Here is a 5,976-nt window from a genome sequence, read left to right on the forward strand (position 1 = left end):
GATCAACTGGAGCGGCTTATCTCCAGCTCTTGCAACCTGGGAAGATGAGGACTACAACACGCCACTTCTGTCCAAGGCAACGGCTTGTGGACAAGCCGTTTTTCAAGAAGGGAGGGATGTCACGGCATCTACTGTTGGGCGTCCGAAAAGGGTCAAGCGGCCCAATCCAAGAGTTGCTGGGCCAAGCTGGGTGTCCAAGTAAGCCCATGTAACGGGCAGCGCCTCTGCGCTTGTAGTTAAAAGGGAGAGAACGACAGAGAGAGACTGATTAGGAATCGATAGGCTAAAACCCTGACGGCGGCAAGCATCTGCTCGAGAAACACCGACGATTTCCTCATCCTGTATCCGATACATTTCCACCATATATCCAGAGAACTAAACCGAGATATTGTAGCCTGTGACATCTGCAATGTACTCCTATATCGGTTTCGATTTCAGTAATCGTATCCCATTGAAGTTAGCTTTGTGTACCTAACCAGAGATGCCCTGTTTCGATCCATCATGTTTGGGTGGAAAAGCCCATTGACGGCGACAAGGAAATTTTTGGGCTTTATGCTGATCGACAAAGGCTTGGCCCAGTGAACGCCCGTGCTTCGCGCACGCAGTTGTCTTCTCGGTCTCGGACGCGAAAAGCTACGAGCTCGCGCCGCCGCCGCCTCCTCCCTCTGCTCAAGTCCAGGTCCAGGCAGACCGAGGGTTTTGTGTGTGCGAGAGAACTTGAGGAAATTCGTGGGAGAGGAAGATGAATGGACACTTCCGGAATGAAATGAGGTGAGCTCCGATATTCATTCTTGAGCTGGATTCTGGTTTGGTTTCTTGTCGTCTTCGAACCCTAATCTCCTCCCTTTAATTGGAAATGGGAATGCATTTCAGGGTAAGGGTGGAGCCATTCTATGGTCGTAATAGATTCGTCGGCCGGTAGCTTAGCTGTGTTGTCGGCTCTCGCTTGGCGGCAATGGCGTTGTCCTCTAGGCCGCCGGAGCAGCGGTGCGGGCGCCTCGCCATAGCCAACCTCCCTGAAGAGATCCTCTCGGAGATTCTGCTCCTGCTGCCCCCGAAATCCATCCTCCGGTGCCGTGCTGTCTGCAAGTCCTGGCGCGCCGTCACCTCCGACCGCGCTTTCTTGCTCGCCCACCACCGCCGGCAGCCGCCCCGGCGCCTCTACACCTTCGTCCGCGACGTTGGCGGCAACGACGACGACCTCGAGGTCTTGGACTTCTGCGTCGAGGCTATCGACTTCCGCTCCCACGAGTTCCTGTCCGTTGCCCGGTTCACCGGCGAAGAGTACGATTGCTTACTCGGAGACAGCCCGTTCGTCATCCACGCTGCTTGCGACGGTCTCCTGCTCATGTCCTACAACAAGTATTTGCACCTCTGCAATCCCACCACACGTCAGTGGATATGGGTCTTCCCACACTGTCGTGGGGCTCTATTATGCTCACGGCCATTCCTCCGAGTACCGAGTATTGTACTATCGAGCAATTAATATGGAACAACCTACATTCTACATCAGTACTGTGGGCTCAGGGAAGGAGAGGTGCATTTGGCCCCATTCATCGTCGGCATCCCTGAGAGCGTGGCTGGTGAAAGGGTCAGAGGGTATAAGGCCGTGTTTATATCATCGCGAGTGTAAACGCGAAATTTTTTTCAAAAAAATCTTGCCAATTTGAAGTATTAAATGAAGTATATTTATAAATTTTTTTCACAGATGGATTGTAAATCGCGAGACGAATTTAATGATGCTAATTAATTCATGATTAAGCAATAATTAGCGGATGGTTACTGTAGCATTGCTGTTGCAAATCATGGATTAAGTAGGTTCGTTAGATTCGTCTCGTGATTTACAGCACATCCATGCAAAAAGTTTTGTAAATAAACTTCATTTATTATTTCAAATTAGTAAAATTCCTTCGTAAAATTTTACGTTTTTGCGTTTATGGGGTGAGAACTAAACTGCCTAATTTCCTAATTTCAACGAGCCTTTCCTCTTTCACGGGAACCTGCACTGGCTGCCCCACTTAGGCCGGCACAGAAAGATAGTGATGTTCGACACAGTGAATGAGGTGTTGGCAACGCAAAATTTTGCAAAGGAATCTTACTAATTTGATGTACTAAATGAAGTCTATTTATAAAAAATTTTGTATGGATGGGCTGTAAATCACGAGTCGAATTTAATGAGCCTACTTAATCTATGATTTGCAACAGTGATGCTACAGTAACCATCCGCTAATTATTGATTAATCATAGATTAATTAGCATCATTAGATTCGTCTCGCGATTTACAACACATCTGTGCAAAAAGTTTTGTAAATAAACTTCATTTAGTACTTCAAATTAGCAAGATTCCGTCGCAAAAATTTTTGGAATGCGGTGGTGGGTGGGGGACGCCGAGGCTGCCTGTGCCGTCGCCATGGTGCCGCGTCGTCGTTGTCTTCCTCTCCTCTTTTGGAATGCGGTGGGAGGTGGTGGGCGTCCGCGCCAGTGAGGTGCTCGATGGAATGCCGCTCCGCGAGGCGGATGAGAAGGGGCGTCGGGAATGGATCGGGGCAGCGCGCAGTCGCTCACATGGGGCCGGCGTTGTCCTCGTTGAGGGAGAGCGAGCAGAGGCCGGCGAGGCCCGTTGCGGGGAGTGGGACGGCGCGGAGGCTCAAGCGCCCCTCGCCTCCGCCGCCGCGACCCACCAGATGGCGTCCCGCCCGAACGCGCCGCCGCCGCCGCCCACCAGCCTCGACGGGGTGGCGGCGCTAGCAAGCGCGCTGAGCTCGACGTGGAGGCGCAGGCACCGAGCTCACTGTCGCCAGATCCGGCCTCGCGAACACCGGATCCAACGCGCGGAGGGCCACACCGAGCTCGGCGTGGAGGCGCAGGCGCCGAGCTCACCGCCGCCGGATCTGGCCTTGCCAGTGCCGGATCCAAGCTTGGGAGGCAAGCGCCGCCAGCCCGGGTCTCGGCCTGGCGCCGCCGAACCCGGCCTCGCCGGCCCCGGATCTGGGCCTCTCCGGCGCGGGCGGGTGAGAGGATGGAGTCGCCGGGCCGAACCGAATTGGTACCTTCCTTCTGGTCGGCGTACACGAGCTGCCGCCCCTCGTTCTCCATCGCCTCCCCTCGACCTCAACGATAGAGCTGTACCCTGGGAAGCAAATGGCCGCGGCCCCGGATCTGGGCCTCTCCGGCGCGGGCGGGTGAGAGGATGGAGTCGCCGGGCCGAACCGAATCGGTACCTTCCTTCTGGTCGGCGTACACGAGCTGCCGCCCCTCGTTCTCCATCGCCTCCTCTCGACCTCTACGATAGAGCTGTACCCTGGGAAGCAAATGGCTGGCCGTGCCTAAAGGGGTACCTTCCCTTTATTTAATTATTCTCCATTTGCTTGTTCAAATTTCGAATTTTGAATCCACTAACTGCGGATTAATCTAGTACCTGGTGTACAGGATGGAGCGCCTCCCATCTGTTCCACGCACCCCATTGGTTAAACGTCACGTCGTATACAAATACGTATCTGCACCCTCCATTGTTTTCTTTCTGAACACATCGCCGCGGCTCTGTCCATCTCCTGACAGGAACACGAATCTCAAAGCATACTTCAACGGTACAGATACCGACTACGGGGGTTCCCTAGTACTATAGTACTAGTAATCTTCATTCGGCAAGCTCGCCATGTCAAACAGCCATATTGAATCGTCATATGTGGATCTTTGGCTTCTTTTAGACTACAAGCGCGTGGTGTGGGCTCACAAGTATCACATTGAATTGCCAATGATTGAGATTCGCCGTTTTGAAAAGGATGGGGGTTGGTCATCTCATATTGTGTCTGAAGAGGGAGATATTTTGGTTGATGGATTTGATTGGCAGATGCACTATGACATAAAGGGAAATTTGCTGAAGAAATTTCGGTGTAATGGCCGCTTGCTGAACTTTACTGCACACATTCTCCGAGAAAGCCTTGTTCCAGATGCAGTGTTTCACAATCTGGATAATGAGAGTAGACATGCACCACATTTCTTCAGGGGGCTGTAGAGCATGCATGTATAGGATCTATATATCTCACCCTTCTAGGATTTGGAGGAATACAAGCCATTATTCTCTCCTACATGGTATCATAGTCTCTCTCTCCTCTCCTCTCTCACTAGCCGCTGCCGCCACCATGGCCGACCGGCCGCCGGCCCTCTCCTCCCCTCCCCTCTCCTCTCCTCCTTCCCTCCACTCTTCCCTGCCACTGGATCGGGTGTAGGCCCCTCGGATCGGGGCTCCCCTGCCGCCGCGGATCCCCTGCATCTCTGCCACTCCCCTACTGCTGCATCGGGCAGGGCCGCCCCGGCCGCCGCAGGCGCAGGCCCCTACGCTTGGCGCGCCCCTGCGGCCGCCCCCACTCCCCAACTGCTGGATCGGCCGCCCCTGCCGCTGCGGGCGCAGGCGGGGCCGCCCCGGCCGCCGCAGGCGCAGGCCCCCTTACCTGGAGCGCCCCTGTGGCCCCCCTCCCCCTAGCCATCCCCTGCACCAGGCCGCGGCGTCGCCGGCGTGGCAGCACCCGCGCGTGCCGCAGCACCCTCCAACGGGCGCTGCCTCCTCTGCCTCCCCTGCTCGCGTCGTGAGCGCCGCGCAAGCTGTGGCCTCCGCGGGCGCCGCGCGCGCCACGGGCACCGCGGACGGCGCTGCCGCCCGCCTCGCGGCCGCCTTGGCCGCCGCCGCTGCCGCCCATGGGGCTGTGCCCATGCCACCCATGGCCGCCCTCGCCGCACCCGCCGTGGGCGCCGCCGCGCGCGCCGCGAGCGCCGCTGCCGTCGCCGCCAACTCGGCTGCAGCCGCCGCCGCCTACGACGCGGGGGCCGCGGGCGCGGGCGCCCCAGCCGTCGCCGCCGCTGCCGCCCGCCTCGCGGCCGCCCTGGCCGCCGCTGCTGTCCATGGCGCTGTGCCCATGTCACCCATGGCCGCGCTCGCGGCGCCGCCTGTGCCGCCCGTGGCCGCGCCCGTGCTCCTGCGCGCGCCCATGGAGCCCGTGGCAGCGCCCGCGATGCCTTGGGTCGCAGTGGAGAAACACCACTTCCTGGTACCGCCCGTCGTCCCCTTCACCGAGCACGGCGCTCCCATCAGGGTCCGCCCTCTGGATCTGGACCCTAGATCGACCCCCTCCTTGGTGCTCCTCTCACCGGCCAGACCGGGGGTGGTGGAGGCCGCGGGCGTCGTCGGCGAGAGGACGTGGTGGTGGTGCTCGGGGCACTCCGGACCTGACTCCGGCTCCTACTCCTGCTCATGGTCCTGGAGGTATGCCCTGGCCATCCTTCAGCGCCCCATGGCCAGGGTGCATCCCGATATGGCCGTTTCAGGGTCAGGGGGGCTCGTCCTCAGCTCCGACCGGCGGCTTGGCCAGGGCGCATCCCGATATGGCCGTTTCAGGGTCAGGGGGGCTCGTCCTCAGCTCCGACCGGCGGCCATGCTCGCCGCTGTTGCTCCCCTATTCGCGCCATTCTGGATCCCGCTCGCTCAGCCCAGCCAGCGGCCGACCTGGCCTGGGGGGTGGGACCAGGTCACACCGGCGCAGTCCTTCAGCGCCATGGGGCTGACGCCGCCGGTCAGCACCGAGTGGATCGCCGACTTGGGTGCCTCCTTCCACATCACCCCAGATGCCGGTATCCTCTCTTCTGTCCGACCCCCACACCCCTCTTGTCCTTCTTCTATCATGGTTGGTAATGGGTCTTGCCTTCCTATCACCGCCGTGGGTTCTGCTCCTGGTTCTTTTTTTCTTCCCAATGTTCTTGTTGCTCCTCGGATGGTTCACAACCTTCTTTTCATTCGTCAGTTTATAGCTGACAATTCCTGTTCCATCGAATTTGATTCTTCTGGCCTTACTGTAAAGGATTCGGCCTCCCGGCGTCCGCTACTCCGGTGTGACAGCACGGGGCCCCTTTACACCCTTCGCCTTCTGTCTTCCGCTGCACCACTTCCACCTTCTTCTTCGTCTGCCGCTTTTGCCGCGACAC

At 58.2% G+C, this 5,976-nt stretch overlaps 1 pseudogene; it reads left to right on the forward strand.

The window, feature by feature from the left end:
• The first annotated feature begins 525 nt into the window (after window positions 1-525).
• On the forward strand, window positions 526-4,018 carry LOC120691012 (annotated as a pseudogene).
• Window positions 4,019-5,976: the final 1,958 nt, after the last annotated feature.

The sequence above is a fragment of the Panicum virgatum genome, chromosome 9N, assembly GCF_016808335.1.
Source record: "Panicum virgatum strain AP13 chromosome 9N, P.virgatum_v5, whole genome shotgun sequence".
Lineage (NCBI taxonomy): Eukaryota > Viridiplantae > Streptophyta > Magnoliopsida > Poales > Poaceae > Panicum > Panicum virgatum.